The sequence below is a fragment of the Parasteatoda tepidariorum genome, chromosome 1 (assembly GCF_982258835.1).
Source record: "Parasteatoda tepidariorum strain Cologne lab strain chromosome 1, Ptep-v5.0, whole genome shotgun sequence".
Taxonomy (NCBI): Eukaryota; Metazoa; Arthropoda; class Arachnida; order Araneae; family Theridiidae; genus Parasteatoda; species Parasteatoda tepidariorum.
Genome location: NC_141755.1, coordinates 99,926,590 through 99,946,052, shown reverse-complemented (window position 1 = coordinate 99,946,052; position 19,463 = coordinate 99,926,590). Strand labels below are relative to the sequence as shown.

Sequence of the window (19,463 nt, the reverse complement as noted above, 5' to 3'; positions counted from 1 at the left end):
TGACAATCTGAAAAATATGGTTCCGAGTTTGTGACCTTTAATGCGTAAATTTTTCATTTCGCGTAATTGTGCGTAAATTTTTTTTATTATTTATTTTAAGCATGTTCAAAAAATTGTTTAAAAAAAAAAAAGCATGTTTTTAATTAAGTAAATTTAAAAAACAAAATCCAAAATTTCATTCGATCCAATAATTTTTAAGAAATGAAAATTTTAAAATGCATATTGAAATTTAAAAATTTAAAATATTTTTCAGTGTGTAGAAAGTGAAATTAACATTAAGAGGCTCAAATCTTAGGTCGCTCTTTTGCCTTAACTATTGAGTCCGTCTTTTCCTAATTGCGGCTAACCCATTTTTTGGTGGTCAGAAGTTCAGAAGGCTTGTTTACTGAAAAAAATACTTTTTCTGAGTAATTACGTTACTTAAAATATCATCTGCACAAAGCATGTTTAGGATAAGCAATTCATTAAGATTGTATCGTAGCATATGAAAATTCAATTATTAGATTAAAAATTAATAGTGTTCTATTTTATTTTGAGTGTTGTATATTGAAAATAACTAGGTAAATCAAAATTAAAATAGTGAAGTGCGATTTGACGCCATATTTATCATTAAACCATGGTTTCCTTCAAGCTAAGTACGAAGCATTTCTTGAAAAAAGTTCCGAAAAATAATAAGCAAAAATTACATTCAAAACGTTCATATTTGTGTATCGATACAATCTCAAAGCATCGATAAATAGTGCAATCGATACTCATTACAACCGAAAGTCTGTTATTTTTACAAGAATAAGGTTCTATAGAACACCTGCTGCTACCACTTGATTGTTCTTACCACCATTCATTCAACAGACCTTAGGGCTTCTTACAACTTTTAATAAGAAAGGAGATATTAAATAACCCTTGCTACGAAATACAGAACAAAAAATTGATTTATTTTCGGAAGAAAAAAAATGGCGCTTTTTCACGATTTAGCTTTCAGGTTGTATCACGATTCGGGCAGAAAAAAATAAAACCAGAACGAATCCAACCACCCTAAGCATCTACACTTACTACTCATTATTAATTTCGTTCCTCCTAACTTCCTCTCATGGTACACAAACCCCCTTATATTCAATCTGCAGAAAAAAAGAAATTTTTTTTTTCGTTCTTCGATATTTCTTAGAGTAAAATCGTGGTGATTACATCTTTTTTACTTTACTAATGCGCATAATATAAAAACTTAGGAGATATGGAATAAAAAAATAAAAAAATTCGGGCAGAATTCAATTTGGGTCATACGCTTGCAAACAAGGGTTTCTATTGTCTTTAAAGCCAGGCGTATGTTTTTTCAACAAAAAGGCTTTATTTGAAGGATATTTTTTTATGCGTATGCGTGTATAGTTTTTTCACCTTAGAGACTTCTTTCATGCTTTTCTTCCGAGAGAACTTCAAAATGTTCTATTCTGTTCTATGTGAACTAAATGTATACTATAGACGACAAGTATTTTTTTCGCAACGGCTATTTTGTATCTGTCATTTAAAATAACGTATTACTTTCAAATGTTTGTTACAAAATACTACTTATTACTATAAATTAATTTTTATTTAAATATGCGCAAAAATGTGCTCATCAAAAAAAAAAATTTTTTTTTCAACTTTTTTTCATTTGTTCGGCCTCTTCCTCTCTCGATGATGATGATGATGACAACTGCGTCTATCTTTAAAGAATAGCTTCGTACTGGAAACACTTTTTTTTTAAAACCCCAAAAGTGAGGGAATATTGTCAGAAACACAATTAAATATTATGAAAAGTACAGTCTAATGTAAAGGACCAATGGAATAAAAATTTCTTACTATATATTAAAATTTAACGATCGCAGTTTTCCATTGTGGTCAATACATTTTTATTGGCTGGAAAATCACATGGTAGGATCCAGTTTTGCCAGGTAAATTTTTATATTGGTTTGGTTGTCATCAGCATAAAATTGTTATAAGTCATAAAGTTATTGTTTTCGTGTACATATTTTTGTTTTCCTAATTTAAAGATTAAAATTCAGAGCTATAAGCGTTAAGCAGAGAGCTCGCCGCACTTAACTATTCTCAATACTCAATAAAGATTAAAATTATCTGTACTGTTATCATTACGTTTTTGGTTTGTTTGATTTCTAAATTGATTGTTTTTATTATTATTATTAGAATAATGCAATTCTACGTTACATTTATAATAAAGTTATTTAAATCGGCGTCTGATCTTATTAACGGTTTTACAATTATTATTTTTTGGTGCAAATTACATCAATATACTACAGTCGAACTCGTTTATAACGAGCACAAAGGGACCGTAACATGTACTCGTTAAATCCGAGTGCTCGTAAGGCAGGCGTGCAACCAGAAGAGGGGTGGGGGGCTGGGAGGTCAAATTATTGAGATTACATAAAATTTAATTAATACTTACTTACTTTAATTAATTTAATTAAATACTTTTCTTAATTCAATGATAACTGTCCCCCCCCCCCAACCAGCAAAAAATTTCTAGTTGCACTACAGTCTTAAAGGAAAGAAGCAATAAACGGAAAGAAAAATAAAGGAAAAGATTCTTACCAAAACATTAATTTTTTTCATTAATCTACATATTTAAAATAGTAATTTGTTAGCTTACTTTGAAGTTTCAGTTCGCGGTTTTTTTTAATTTCGCTCGCATTTCTTATCATTTTGAAAAAAAGATTGCAAGACAGAAAAATATTGCTCGCTAAAACCGAGTCTTGCTCGTTAAAAGCGACTTCTGTTCCATAGACTTAACATTGATCCAACCAAATATTCTCGTTTCCCTCGGTAAATCCGAGTTCTCGTTAAATCCGAGATCGTTATAAACGAGTTCGACTGTATTATTGTTAAAGAGATTCATTAAATGATTCAGAACTTAACTTTCTGCTTCATGCACAAAGTGATAAATGCAAAAATTGTATATAAAATACATCCGTCCGTTTGGTAAGCAAAAATTTCAAACTACAGTTGTTAACTCAACATATTTGTTATAACAATATACTTTTTATTTTAAATGTTATTTCAAAAAATGATTACTCAGAGAAATTATTTATGTTCTCTTATAGATCTTAATAGTATCGTAAGAGAAATATTGGGACGTGGGAAGTGGAGATACAAGTGTTCTTTTTTTAGAACATATATTTTTAGTTGAATAATTTCAACCATTTTATACCAAGAAACAGCAATTATTGCGAATCAATCATCGGGGCTGGTAAGCATCAGCGAATATAAGAAGACAGTGAAATGATAACACATAACCAATCACAGAAGACTTGCGGTTAGTAACGCACAAAACAGCCAATTAAAATTGAGAACGCATGTGTGAAAAGGTAATAGTTTTTAAAAATGCTGCTTGATAAAATGTTACAACTAAACTTACCAGCTAAAGCTGAGTGGCAATTTTTATTTTATTTTGATGGGGCTCTATATTTTGAGTATGTCTAATGATGGTGTCACAGTATTCCATTGTTGTCCGTGCATTTCTATTGGCCTAAAATTCACGAGGTGGGATCCAGTTTTGCCTCATTCATTTCAATATTGTTTTGGTTGTCATCAGCATAAAATTAACAAAAGTGCTAAAGGCATTGTTTTCCTTTAAATATTTTTGCATCCCTAATTTGAAGTTATTTTCGAGTGCTGCTATTATTAGCGAAAATATTAAATTATGGTTGTGAACTCATCAAATTTGTTTGAACAATGTAATGTATTAAGAATATAACTGTTATTTTAAAAAATGATTGCTCCGAAAAATCACTTCTGTTCACCAAGAGATCTAATTGTTTATAATACTAAAAGATAGTAATATTTGGACGTGAGAAGTAGAGGCACAAGCGTAAGCAAACAGAATTCCTTTTAGTATATATATGTTAAGTGAATAATTTCAACTTTCGTAGAAAAACTGTTTTTAGCCAAGAAAAGACAATTATTGCGAAGCAATCATAGGGGTTGGTGAGCGGCAGCGAACAGGGGGCCTAGCCCCCTAGTATATAAAAAAAAATATTGAGAAAATTGTATTATCAACTTCAGTATAAACTTCAAATCTTATTATCATTCTCTAATCATAGTCGTCAAAGGTGCTTAAATATCCTTAAACTGTAATTTCTTTAAACTGTAATATCTTTTAACTGTAATATCTTTAAACCTTAAATCGCTTAAATATCTTTAAATTGGTAGCACTTAAAATATTTACTGAAGGAATCAGAAACATTGTAAAAACTATTGAAGGGGTCTATTTAGTTTAAGGGTTTACGGCACCATATGGATAAGAATTTTTTTTCACTCCAAAAGAACATTTTTACATTAAACTTTTTCTCCGTGTTTTTCTAGATAGATACTTTACAAGTTTCCGAAACTTTTATTAGGTAACAGATTTATTGTCCACGTGAAAAATGGTATTGTTTTCTTTTAAACAAAAATGCTTACCCGAACAATTTAAAAATGTGGCTGATCATTATGCTGCTCTAAGCTCTTGCAATGTAAAAATATATATATATATATATAGAAAAACAATGTTACGATTTAGTGACTATATAAACTTTAGTATCGCTCTCTGCAACCTGAAATTGTGGCTTTGTACTTAATTGGGTTTAATAGTTTTGATAATCAGTACTATTAGTTTAAGTAATCTTATAAAATCTTGTGCAGCATCTTTGCAAGGAAATCGTGCCCATGCGATTAAGGTTTGCTGCATTAAATTAAAAACAGGGGGGAGAGGCGTAAGAAATCGGTAGCCTTTATGCAACCGATATTTAAAAAGCACACGGTTTGATTCTAAAGGAATCGTTTTATTCGCTGCTTTGTAATCGAATGAAATAAGCGTTTGTGTTTTAGGGATTGTTCTTTCTTATCGTCTGTTCATGGGAAGTGTTCGATCTACGAAATTCTAGAATAAGAACGTATTGGGAAGGACACAATGGAAATCTAATAATGCACCCGAAAAGAATAATGAACCTCGTTGCACCTTCTGAGAAAAAGAGATTTAAAGCGCCCAAGATTCATTTCGAATAGAAGCATGAAGGGAAAGGGGGGGGGGAGATCTTTCATTTATGATGAGTTTTTGCTCTCTTTTGCACGAATAAATGAAAATGGCGGACTGACTTCATTCCAAGGTTTTTGCTATTTCTTTTTTCTCCTCCTTATTGTCTTAAGACTTTTCTGAAAAGAAATAAGGGGGAGACGGAGCTTGAAAAGAAAAAGATGTATGGGGGGGGGGAGAAGGAAAATTTATTTTCTTCAGCGGGAGTTTTTCAATCTCCCCTTTTCTTTTCCTATAACTTACATCTTTCTTTTTAAACATTTTTCTCTAAACAATGTTGATGAACTTGGGAGCTTTTCCTCCATCGACTTCAACAATTTCATTTTCTTCCAGAAATCTCTTCCTCGTTGTTATTTATATAACTTCACTGTTGAATCCTGTTTCGCAACTGAAAGAATGGGATTATTAAACTTTTATTTATTTATTTATTCAGTGCATAACTTTGAAAGAGTGAGCGTCTAACAGTGCATAGTTACTGATGAGCAGGTTGCTTTTTCTCATTCCCAGTGAATGGGGTGAAAATGTCCATGTTATTTATATGGCATCACTGTAGAGCAGCGGTCGCCAAACTTTTTTGATTATCGACCCCTATATAATTTTTCGAAATCTCCATCGACCCCCGCAAAAGTAATTTTCTGTTAATTAAAATAAAACTCTATTAGATACTGTGTTTATACATTTATTTTATGATTTTAAACATTTATTAAAGTAATAGTACATTATGTAACAATAGTTTTATGAAAAATATACTAATATTGAAATTTAAATACCTTATTATTAAATAATAAGTAATTATGCATAAGTAGATATAATAAGTAAAGTAACTGAAGATTTACTGCTTCTTGATCAATAAGATGGGTGGGCCTGGTGTTTTTTTGCAAGGTTCGCTATATTGGGTTCAAAATTGGTCAATTTTAATTTTCGTCAAAATTGGTCAATTTTGTAATTTTCGTAAAAAAATACAAAGTGTGCTATAGTTTTGTCGCGGGCTGTACTAATCCATATCATTAATGCTTACTTTCTTTTTTGTGCATTGATAATTAAAATTGATATCTAAACCAAACGAATAGTTTTATCGAAACAATAACTAATTATCCAAAACTATAAAAGTTTTAATAATGACACTGCAAATATTCAACACAGTTTGCAAAGATAGTTGAAACTGCGTATGATATTTGCATTTGTAACGTCAATGCTCGTCACACGAGACATTTGGACAAGCGCACATATGCATATAACTCATAAACTGCGCTGAGTTCGTGCCACTGCGCGGTGGTACGTACATACTTGTTTCACCCCAATAAATATACGTTTATTAATTTATGTTTTATAAAGAAACTGATATTGAGTCAATTATAAAAAAAAATCACAAATTTTACATACTTAATTAGGTATGTGTGATTTGCGTATTGAGAACTGTTTCTTTTTTCGACCCACAATTGACCCTTCCGATTCGGATCGACCCCCATTCACCCCCCTGTCTCAGATCGACCCCTGCTTTTGTTAAATAGACCCTTGGGGGTCTATATAGACCACTTTGGCGACCTCTGCTGTAGAGGCATCCCGATACTCAACTGAATCAAAAGTGTTGAAATTTTATTCAATTTCCTACTATTAGTTCACATTCTCCCCATATTTTGTTCAAATTTTCAATCTTTAATAAAATACTTTTTATTCATACACTCAAGTTCAAATACAGTTTTTTTTAAAACTTGTAGTGGATGACACTTGATGTTTATACAGTTTTTTAAAAATATTAAATTAATCATTAAATAGAGATGAGCGAAAAACGAAATGGAATTTTCTGATGGGTTAAGCGTTAGTCATTGTTTTAAATTTTACTAGAAGCGAAACAATTTATTCAAGATAACATCAGTGATAATTTCTAACTTATAGCTCTATTTGAATAAAAAGTAGTTTATTGCGCACATTAAAATATTTAATTATTTTATATTCGCTGTGTCAGATAAATTCAATAAAGAACGTGACGTGGTATCACGTGTGGTCCACGTCACCAAATGTATACTTTTATAGTTCTCTGATATACCACGTGCCTTTTTTTTTCAATTCCAATTATTAGTTTCGCACTGTCCCTATATATATTTATATATCTTGTTCAATATTCTCCCTATATATATTTATATATTTTAGTTCTATATGGACGAATTTTTTTTTATAATTATTTAGTAAAAAGTAATTAAAATAAAAATTTTCTTTGTTGACTTAAGTAGGAATTTACTTTAATTTTTTGTTTTATATTGCTTGCTTATTCAACTATCGCATGCATCAAAAGAATACACGCTTAAAAATACATTGTTCTTAACGGATAAAAGAACTGTAAATAATTTCAGCGTATTTTAACGTAAAAAATGGTGGCAACTACTTTTCACCAAAGTGGTGTTCCACTACACCAAGAGCCAAGAATATTTTCTTATGGCTATTCACCTTAAATATTACTTTAAATAACGTTCTTTTGTTCAGCATGTCCTATAGAAAAGAATAAATATATAAATAAATAAATATAAAAGAATTAATTGATTTCTGCTTATTTATTAGAGCAGGTAACAATTTTTAAACGAAACAGAAGCTTGCATTCATTATAATTGGGACCAACTAGAGCCAAGAGGAAAAGCTCCAAAAAAGGACGAGTCGTTAAATGTCGCTGGATTGTAAATTAGCTTCCTGGTGTAGTGAAGCACTAAAAATGTACTTTTACACTTCTTGGTGTAAAGTAACTGCCACCATTTTTGTTATTCAGTAGCGCTACTTGCCTTATTGGTCTACGACAACAACAGCATCTAAAATTTATAATCACTATGAAATATGATACACATAAGAGTCAGTTAAGTTATTTTTACGATACAATATAAAGTAAGAATCAGTCATTTAGGATGCATATATTTACAATATTTCTTAACATAAAATTAGTTTGTTAATCAAAGATAAAACTCAGTGGCGCGACAGCCCATAGAGGGCCTAGGCCTACTGTGCCCATCTCAGTTTTCTTGACCTTGGGCTCTGGTGTGCAGGAGCAGATGTTATCAAAGATAAACACTGTAAAAAATTTTGGTGTATAGTTGCCCCTTCTTTTGATTCTAAGGTAAACTAAATTTCTTACTGTGCATATTATTTACTTTTTTATTGTTGTAATTTTATTTATTTATTCATTTTTCGTTTATTTTTTTGCTAACAACCCATATTTTCATGCGCATTAGAATCAATTTATGTCTATGCTGCAAAAATATTTTGTTCGTAAAACAAGCACATTTTTTGTTATATATTCGCATTTAATTCCTTCAAACAACTGCTATTTGGTCTATTTTATTAAATTTTTTGGCACGATAGCTACAAATATACTTAAAAGCATACATATTTTACCGCAACACCAAAAAATGGTGGCAACGGCACACCAAAATTTTGTACAGTGTAGGTGTTTGTTTCCATTGTCGAAGACGATTTCATTTATTTCCCAAACCAATTTAATTTCCAGTGTTATTTGCGTATATGACTTTTAATTTTCTTCCAAAAACTAGCTGATTTTTTTGGTGTTGAATAACTTTATTGTAGAACCATTCCAGTTACACAACTGCAATAAAAGGTAGATTAAACTTTATTTGTTCCTCAATTATTGCATGCTTTAAAAGAATACCCGTTTAAAAACCCATAATTGTTGATGGAAATGGAGCCTTAGCCATTTTCATGGAAGTATATTTATTTTATTTTATTTCTACATTACTGCAACTTCTCGTATTATTTATGTCTGTCTACATTGTTCATTGCAGTTACGCGCCTGAAGGAGTTATTAAACTTTACATTTACATTCATTTTTCCACGAACTTCTATGAACTTCAACAATTTCATTACTTTGTAAAAAGTCTATAACTTCTTTTGCTGTTTAAATATCTTCACTTTTAAAATGTATTTTTTTGCATTCGAAACAAAATAATTGTTACACTTTATTTATTCTCTTATTGCGAACCTTAAAAGAATGACCCATTAAAAAAAAATAAAAACGAACGTTAAAAAACCTAGTTCTTGATGAACAGGAAGTTTCAAACATTTCTATGGATTACAGAAATTTCAGTTTCTTCCAGAAACTCTAATTTTCTTGTTGTCTTTATTGTTGAATCCAGTTACGTAACTGAAAGAAAAAAATTTTTTTTTAATTTTTTATTTATTTATAGTGCATTTAAAAAGAATGTATATTCAAATATACATAATTAACACTTAGAAGCTATTAGAACATTATATCTTCAGTTCTGGTTATAAATGCTCTAATCAAAATTTCAAATTAGGTTAGGATTAGGTTTTCATTTTTATTTAATTTCTATCCTTTTCTGTTAAGCCTGTTTTTTCTGTTAAGTCGAAAAAATAACTTTGCTGACTCTTATGCTATCATTCTAAAAATTAAAATAAAATAGAAATAAAATAAATTAAAATAAAATTAAAATAAAATAAATAAAAAAATTAAAATAAATTTCAGTTTTACTGAACATTAAAAATGGTGGTTACATTAAAAGTTGGGTAAATGAACATTAATGGTGTATTTAAACAGCAAAAACCTCGATTTAACTCATTTTGATTTTACCGAATTCTTCGACTAAACGAATATTTTTCTGTCCCGACAAAAAAGGTGCTAAAATGCTCTCATTTAACGAATTTTTAGCTTTTATTTAACGAACAACAATCACTGAAAAAAAAATCGCAGATTAAAAAAAAACTGAAACTTTGAATTTTTCGCACTTAAAATTTTGAATATTTCACACCCTAATCGACGTGTGTAAATATATGTATTATTTATTAAATTTTAAAAGTAAATAGCGTTAAGGAATTAATATCATTTTAAAGTTGATTTCCTAACGTATAACTTATAATTTTTAAGCTCGTAGTAAACAATAATCACTTTTTTTTTCATTATCTGCATATCTGAGGGTATTTTGCATTGATATTTTTATACCATATTCATTACAAAAATTGATATTTGATTTAACGAAAAGATCCCTTGCAGCCAAATAACTTGGGCCCTCATTCGTCCAAAATTATGAATTTTGGCCCAGTAAGGCTTCAAAGGGCCTTTATTTTTCCGAATTTTCCGATTCACCGACCACTTTACAGTAACTTTACACCCAATATAGGTCCTATATAGAATTGTCAGATTCACCCGATATTTTGTATCCATTATTTAGCCAATGCAGGTTCTATATTGGTCAATGTAGACCCTATGTAGACCATTCTAGGATCCATATTAAAAAATCTAGACATCCCTATATGGGTCCCTCGGTGCTTCTTATAGGACTCATATGTCGAGCCATGGTAAAGTTGTTGCTAAGGATTCGTCGGTCCCAATCCATTCGTTAAATCGAGGTCCAACGGTATTAAAATACAATTTTATACTTAAAATACAATTTTAAATCTTAATACAATTTTATGTTTAGGTACCTTCCCTTATCGAGTATTTGTTGTTCGTCGGACTCTTCCTAGAAGGGGATAATGAGTGAAAAATTTGAAGGGGACAGATTGCATATTTTCCACGCTATAAATCGTTGAGTTTAACGTTTTTCTTCTTCATAATCTCAATTTCCGTTAAGAGAAGAGGAGAAAAAAAAAAAGTCTAAACAAAAAAAGAAAACTAAACACTATAGAAAGCCAGCATTTGCTGAGAAGATAAACTTGTAATTTTGTTGACACAAGTCATTTCCTGCCACAAAAAACCTCATTCATTATTCAACAGTCTTCTTCGCTTATACTTTTTTCTTCTTCTTTTTCTTCTCTTCTTTATTGTCGCCAACAAATTTGCCACTTTCTCTTCTTCATCTTTCTACAATGGATAAGGATGATGCAGGCTTTGATGACACTGAACCTTGACCCTGAACTTCATTGCAACCGCAACAGCTACGGTTAATAATTTGAGTTGTTTGCTATTTTTTTTCCTTCTCTCATTTTTTTAATTTTACAGAGGCTTCTATTCCACAAAAATACCCGATTTCTTTTATTTTATTTTATAACGTCGTTGATTAGCCGACCCGATTTTGGGTTTACCACTACTAATGCTCAACTCCGTAAGAAAAATCTATATCCCAAGACAATGAAACTCCTGGATCAAGTATTGGGAGAAATTTGCCTTCGTGGAGGACTTTTTAATGGAACTAACCCGCATTTGCGTTACATGGAGAGAAAGACCACGAGAACCTTCCACGGTTAGCCTGACGGCAAGGGAACTCTAACCCATGATCCGTCAACTACTGAAGATATTTTACGTCAGCACTGTGGTCGATGCAAGCCAGATGAGAAATTCGCACCGACCAGCCATCGCTGGGATTCGAACCCGTTTCACCTAATTGGAAGACGAATACTCCATTCCCTGAGCACTCACGGCTCTCTGCAATTGTTGTCGATATGCCGACTCGATGCAATTGCTACAGTCAGCCCGAATGTCTTTAGGCTAATTGAAAATTGTAAAAATCTTACTCAATCAGCCTAAATTTTCTTAAGCTCATTGCATTAAACTTAATAGGGTCATAAAAACGTCTTGGAATAAATGAGGGTAATAATCAATGTTATATCCCGTAATAAGCCCAGATCTAAGTAAATTCATTGTAGTACACCTAAAAGTATCAGGCTTATTAGAAAATACTGATAATTAGCTACGTTTAATAATTTGAGCTGTTTGCTACTTTTTTTCCTCCTTTTTTTTTTTTTTTTTTAATTTTAAAGAGGCCTTTATTCCAAAAAATTCGAATTTCTTTTTTTTAATTTTATAACCGTCGTTGAGCAGTCGACCCAACTTTGGGTTTACGACTACTAATGTTCAACTCCGTAGTCTTGTAATTTTGAACCCAATCCAGACGATAAGGAAACTCCTGGATCAGTACCCCTAGAGGTATGATTCGTTATGGGAACATGGAGGACTTTGTAACTCGACAGATTTAGGGTGCGTCAGTCACCATTTACTACACAGAGAGTCTTCGGCCGACAGGGATCGAATCCACGACCTCTTGGACATGGGCCTACTGCCCAACCAACCAGGCTATCCTAAATTTCAGCTTTTCTAAATTTCATTCGATATTTTTTATATTCTTGTTTTTTTTACTTCGATAAAATTGAAAATCGTTAATAGTATAAGCGAAATTTTTCGCTCCATTCATTTATTACGTAAGCACCTAAATGGGGGAAGGGGGATTTGTGATTTGCTTATTTATTGCCTGGGTAAGAGTAGGGGACACGTAAGACATAGTGCGCACGTAGGACAATTAAAATGTCCTTAGTTTAAATTTTTTTTCTTGAAAAAGCAAAATGAAAACTGTAACAAGCTGTTGTTTTTAATTGTTGTTTTTAGCTGTTGTTTCAAGCTGTTCTTGTCATTTTCCTGGCATTCAAGATTTGATGAATTTCTATTTTTTTTTTTTTCTCCTCGAGCAAATGTCAATAAACTACACTGATGTCTGTAAAATATTAATAATTGTAACTAAAGAAGTATACAAAAGAAATTTTAGATTATTTTGAAGACTTAAAATTTGAAGAAATTTTTTGGTTCTTGTCATTTTTTTTCTTTCAACAATTGTTTTCTCTTGCTTGAAATAATAATATGTATAGTTTTTCCACGTGGTTTATTACATTTAGCGCCCGAATTGTGATCTAGTTGACCCAATAATTCCCTAGTAGTTGTAGTTGTAGTTCATTTACGTCGCGCTAGAGCTGCACAATGGGCTATTGGCGACGGTCTGGGAAACATCCCTAAGGATGATCCGAAGACAAGAGATCACAATTTTGATCCTCTGCAGAGGGGATGGCACCCCCGCTTCGGTAGTCCAACGACCTGCTAGCGAAGTCGAGCACTTTACGGTAGCACAGTTTAACGAGGACCAATACCGCACACCCTCGGTTCCTACGCAGACTGATCCAAGTGGGTCACCCACCAATAATTCGCTTGTAATAATGCTTTAAGCACCCTCCGTCTAACTTGCTATTGCGCTCTCAGCAACGATTCTAAGCATTTTTTTTTATTTTCTTCCGATTAACAACTAACTTATAATCATTTCCATATGAAATGTCCGTTTAAATGTGAATTTATCTTTTATTCAGCTTTTTTCCATACATTTTTTGAAACTTCCTTATTGTTTTATTTCAAATATCTTATAAAATACAATTGTAGAGAAAATAAAATGGGATATTAAAACTGCATGACACAGTATTCAATAAATTTGGAAGAATAATTCAGAAGAAAAGCGAGCTTCGTTTTGATTGGTTGCTTTCTTCATGCTTGACTGCTCAAGTCTGAATCTTAACTCTCGCCAACCATTCGACTTTTTCATTGGATTGTTTTTCTGGTGGCAACATGACATTTGATGGATGGCCTTTGTTCACTTTGGACACAGGATGAAATTAATCTCGATCCCGGATTACTTTTCATGGAATTAAACTGGAATTGGCTTCACACTCTATGAATTCAATTACATTGTTTTTCATGGCCAATCGAAATGCAAATATAATGATGATTGTGATCATTTGAATCCATTTCATTGTTCCTTATCGGCTAACAATCTTTTCTATTTAGGGGTATTTTTAAAGAAATTGAAAACGTTTCATGGATATCAATTTTAACAACTGATATTATTTCATTTAGGCAACAACAAAAAAATGACCTATTAATTGTGGTAATTTTAAAAATAATTAACAATCGAAATGAAAATATAATAAGGATTGTGATCATTTAAATCCATTTCATTGTTTCGTATCGGCGAAAATCTTTTTTACTTTGGGATATTTTTAAGAAAATTAAAACCGTTTCATGGATATCAATTTTAACTTATATTATTTTATTCAAGCAACAACGAAAAAGGATTAATTATTTTAATTTTAAAAGTAATTAGCTATCTAAATGCAAATATAATGAGGATTGTGATCATTTGAATCCATTTCATTGTTTCTTATCTGCTAAAATCTTTTCTATTTAGGGGTATTTTTAAATAAATTGAAAACCTTTTATGGATATTAATTTTAACAACTGATATTATTTTATTTAAGCAAAAAAAAAACTTATCAATTATGGTAATTTAAAAAATAGTCAGCAATCAAAATGCAAATATAATGAGGATTGTCATCCTTTAAATCCATTTGATTGTTTTTTATCGGCTAACAATCTTTTCTATTTAGGGGTATTTTTAAAGAAATTGAAAACGTCTCATGGATATTAATTTTAACAACTGATATTATTTTATTTAAGCAAAAAAAAAGACTTATTAATTATGGTAATTTAAAAAATAGTCAGCAATCAAAATGCAAATATAATGAGGATTGTCATCCTTTAAATCCATTTGATTGTTTTTTATCGGCTAACAATCTTTTCTATTTAGGGGTATTTTTAAAGAAACTGAAAACGTTTCATGAAAATGATCTATTATATACAGCAATTTTAAAAATAATTGTCTAATTAAAGGTAAATTTAATTACGATTGGGATAATAAATTTTAAAATCGAAACAGAATTTATTTGGAATAAAATCTTTTCAGATAAAAGGCTATTAAACGATACGAATCATGGAATCAGTACTCGAATCCTATCCTGTTAGACATTCAGACTAATGATTCAATCTTAAGTATTTAATTGATAAATGATTGGTGGAAATAATTGATGAAACCCGTTTAATTGGTTCCCCGTTAATGTGATAAAACGGTTAGAGGCCTATTTGCATTCTTAAACGATTAATAACAGTGATTAATGATTCAACCTTGATGTTAATGTTAACGGGATAAAAAGTGGGAAATGTGATTTGTAGTTTTATCATATTATTAAATAAATAATTAATACAAATATTTTAAGAATCAACAGTAAAATGGTGTACTTTTAATGTTATAAAGAAGAAACTTCAAATATGTATAACTTTCTAGATAGTATGAAGAAAATTATGCTGTATTTTTTTCTGCAGTTCTGAAAAAGGAGGCAATTTGACGCAATTCAGACAGTTGTAAATATTATTTCCAACGTGTTTAATGATTTTCCTTTTTTTTAGGGGGGGGGGGAGGGGGGCGAGGAATTAATATGTTTTTGAATTAGTTTGCTATGCAATCTGAAATGAAATAAATAAAAAAAATAAAACGTTAAACATGTGCGATCAAGCTGTAAAAAAATTTTGAAATAAATGAATAAGTGCAGTTTTCGAAATTTTTTTTCATTATTTCTCTTTTTCAATAATATACAAAGCTGTAACAGTTTCTTTTTAAAAAAACTTTTTTACCTTTTTCAATCGTATTTAAGAAAAGAAACTAACGAAAAACACTGCTAACAGTACATTCATATTTATGATTTACTCTTAGCTAGGGGGAAGGAATATTGCAATTATTTTTGCGAGATTCCTTAAAGTTTAACTGAGTTTTACTCTTAACAGACATTTTTATTAACCATTAACATTAGTTGTCTTTGTATTAAGGTAGTTACAAATTTATTTTCCGCAAAGGTTCTCTATTTTTTCCTATAGATTTTTCATGAAAAGTAAAATCGTATCGCGAATCTTGTTTTAAAGGCTTTTTTCTTACAGAACAATGAAAAAATAATATAAAATAAAAATCTTTGAAATAAAAGATCTAACCTTTCCATCAGCTCAGACGATTATATCCGCAAAAAGGAGTGCTTTCTAATACTGTATCAATATAGCCAAACAAAATATATCAATACAATAGTGTGTGAGGAGTTTTTCTTAATTTCCTTCGTGTTTTTTTTCTTTTTGTATTTATTATGCTATATATATATATATATATATATATATATATATATATATATATATATATATATATATATATATTGTTTTCCGGACTTTTAATAATTTTCTTCTCTTGTCATTTTTTTTATTTATTATTTTCCATGTTTTCTCAATATTTCAGCTTATTTTATGAGTTCTATATGCTTGCAGCTTATGCGCAGTTAATAAAACTTATTAATTTTCTTCGTTTTTCTCGTGCATATATATATATATATATATATATATATATATATATATATATATATATATATATATATATATATATATATATATATATATATATATATATATATATATATACACAGGGTGTCTCAGTTAAGCGTTTCAGAACTTCTAAGAGGGGTAGGGGGCATCCTGACGACTCGAAATCATATAGCAATGTGGGGTCGGAAATACTTTCCTGAAGCGGTGACGTACACAGAAGCACCATAAAGAAAAGAGACCGTAAGTGAAAAATCGCTATAATAATACATTGAAAAAATTATATGGTACATGGGTCAAAGTAAGTGTTCGAAGTTTCTGCCACCGGCTACAATGTACACCTCACATCTCCGGCGCATGAACATTCGAACATTCTGCAATACTCCAGGCATATCTCGCAGAAAGCTACTGCGATTCTTGCAACCAGCATTATCAACAGGGGTGTCATAAACCAGTGTTTTCATATGAGTCCAGAAATCAAGACATGATAGGTCGGGTGACCGAGGAGGTTACATAATTTTTTCAATGTATTATTACAGCGATTTTTCTCTTACGGTCTCTTTTCTTTATGGTGCTTCTGTGTACGTCACCGTTTCAGGAAAGCATTTCCGACCCCACATTGCTATATGATTTCGAGTCGTCAGGATACCCCCTACCCCTCTTAGAAGTTCTGAAACGCTTAACTGAGACACCCTGTATATATATATATATATATATATATATATATATATATATATATATATATATATATATATTGTAGCACAATAGCATTATTTACCTTGCGTGTTTATTGGTAATTTCAGTAAAAGTCATAATGTTGTTTACTCGAATCTCATTTTCTTATTCAATTTCGAAATAATTTATTTTGGAGATCAACTTTTTGGCGCTTTAAATTTAATTTTTCGCGCAGTTGTCCTAAAATAGATTTTTCTAAAATTTCACAGGTGTAAATACTTGTATGCCTTCAGCTGCCAAAGAAATCACCAGCAATAAGGTGGAAGATCGATTGGTGCAACAGCTCGAAATGTCTATTAAAGAGAAAGAAAGAAAAAAAACGTTGTTACCGCAGTCTTTTTTGAAATATAGACGTAATATTTTTGCTCTGAAAGATTACCATTATCACACTTTTATGTTAGAACTTCCTCCGTTTACTGATAAGGCAGTCATCCAGACATGGAAATGGATGTAATTGTAAATATTTCACCTGTTAGTTGCAAATGTCTCCTCACGCGATGTCGCAATAATCCCCATTGTTATTATAACGGCAATTAAGGTTGTCACCGTAAGAAAATATCTGAACACAAAAAATGGTGGTAACTACTATACATTAATGTGGTGTTCCACAACGTCAAAATAAGAGGATCGTTCCTAGCGCTGTAAAACACCTAGAAAGAATGTTGTTTTTTTACAGTAATTGGTTCAACCACCATGTTTCTTATTTAGTAACATTAAAATTTATAATTACAGTAAGATATAATTCAGTATTTATAATTTTCAGTAGGTTCGTGGAATACAAAGTTCGCCTTCCAATGAGGGGAGCTGTGTTCGAATCCCAGTGATGGCTGGTTGATACGAATTCAGCATCCGGCTTGCACCGACCACAGTGTTGACGTAAAATATCGTCAGTGGTAGATGGATCGTGGGTTAGAGTCCCCTTGCCGTCACGCTAACCGAGGGAGTTTTTCCTCACCATGTAACGCAAATGCGGGTTAGTTCCATCAAAAAGTCCTTCACAAAGGCAAATTTCTCCCAATACTTGATTAAGGAGTTCCCTTGGATTAGGTTCGAAATTGCAAGGCTACGGTTGAACATTAGTAGTCGTAAACCAAAAGAAAAAAAAAAAAAAGATTCGGCTGTTTAACGACGGTTATAAAATAAAATATTCCAGGTTGAAAGCGATGCCCCTGAACTTCGAAAACTCTTCTTTCATTCCATTATCCTTCTCTCCTGAGTTACTTGTTTAAATGATTTGTATTCATCAATTTTTTAAATTGATCGACATCGCTCCACTTCAATACTGTATAGTGATCGTTTCGTTAATATAGTAATTATGATCATCATATAGTAACGATTGAACGATTTTTCGGTATTACACAAAGTCTCAGAATTCATCCTATTTGTGCCTCGATCACTCATTCTGTGTCGATACTGATGATGGTGTCAGACCTCGATATAAAGTCACTCTAAGGGACATTGCAAAAGTGACCTTATAAGCGGGGTGACCTTTTAACCGATTCATTAGCAGTTCGTAACTAAGCACGTAAACAGTACACATTAAGACTTTTTAAAAATGGTAATACAAATGAAAACGATCGGCCATAAATTAAATCTTTAAGTTAATAAATTTTAACAGAATTAGTAAAGAATTAAAGAATGTTAGATTTTCAGAAATTTTTTTAATTTAAAATAAAGCTGTTTACAAATTTCTTCAAAGTGTACATACATACATTACATCTTACCTTATTTAAAATAATCATTTATACAGGTCTGTCTCGTTTTTGGTTTCATTTTTTGAACAATGTTTTCTAAATTTTGTAACTTCTCGAAATGTTCTTCAGCTCCCTCATGGTTTGTAAAAGAATTTCATATGACATTTATTGCATTGAAGGCTTCCACTTGGGTTACAGCTACAGCCTCAGGATCACTGTCATTGTAATCACTGTCCACAACTTGTGAAGCAATTTCAGAAATTGTAGCTTGTTCATTGGCTGCAACATTTTCCTAGAACTCGAGAGGGGTAATTGCCTTGTAAGGAAGTTAAATAGGATTTTGTTCGAAGCCTCAGATAAAAATGACCCTATAAGCGATAACGATTTTTAAAACTTGACCATATATCCGATAATCTGTAACAAAGAATTTCTATTCAGCGAGCCGGGACTTTGGAAAAGTGACCTTATAAGCGGGGTGACCTTATATGTGGATGACCTTATATCCAGGTCTGACTTATTTGCTATAACACCAAAACGATGTAGGAGCACAAATAATGTAGTTAAAAGATTGTTTCGGGACCCTGTAAGTGCGACGGCCACCATTAAACATTGATATATATATGATAAATCGAAACAGTTTAGTTTAGAGTATCGTCCGAAAAGACCGGGGTTCGATCATCGAAAGCCACTAATATCCACCGAGTACATATCCGTGGAATCGGTTGGTCGCTGTGGTTTGTCGCTGAGCAGTACCATGGATACAGGGATCTGGAAAAATTTACCTTTTCCTTTAGTTCTATGTCTAAAATGCGGAAATGGCCTCTCAAAACTATTGGTGCTGCCATCTATCTGGGGTGTTCAGAGAAAAGTCGCATTTTCACTATAGTGGTGCTCTCTTGCCAAACGAAATGCGCTCCTTACGGTCGTAATCCGCAAGGTTAAGAAATAGTTGTCAAGGAACAGTTTAATGTTTAGTCACGCCATACGAACTCGACAGTGCTTGAAAAACGTTTAAGTG

At 31.5% G+C, this 19,463-nt stretch overlaps 1 long non-coding RNA gene across 2 annotated transcripts in view; it reads left to right on the top strand.

Annotated features, from left to right (window-relative positions):
* Nucleotides 1–19,463, top strand: part of LOC107451852 (uncharacterized) — a 204,140-nt gene that overhangs the window by 29,350 nt on the left and 155,327 nt on the right. The gene's annotated exons all lie outside the window — the stretch shown is intronic.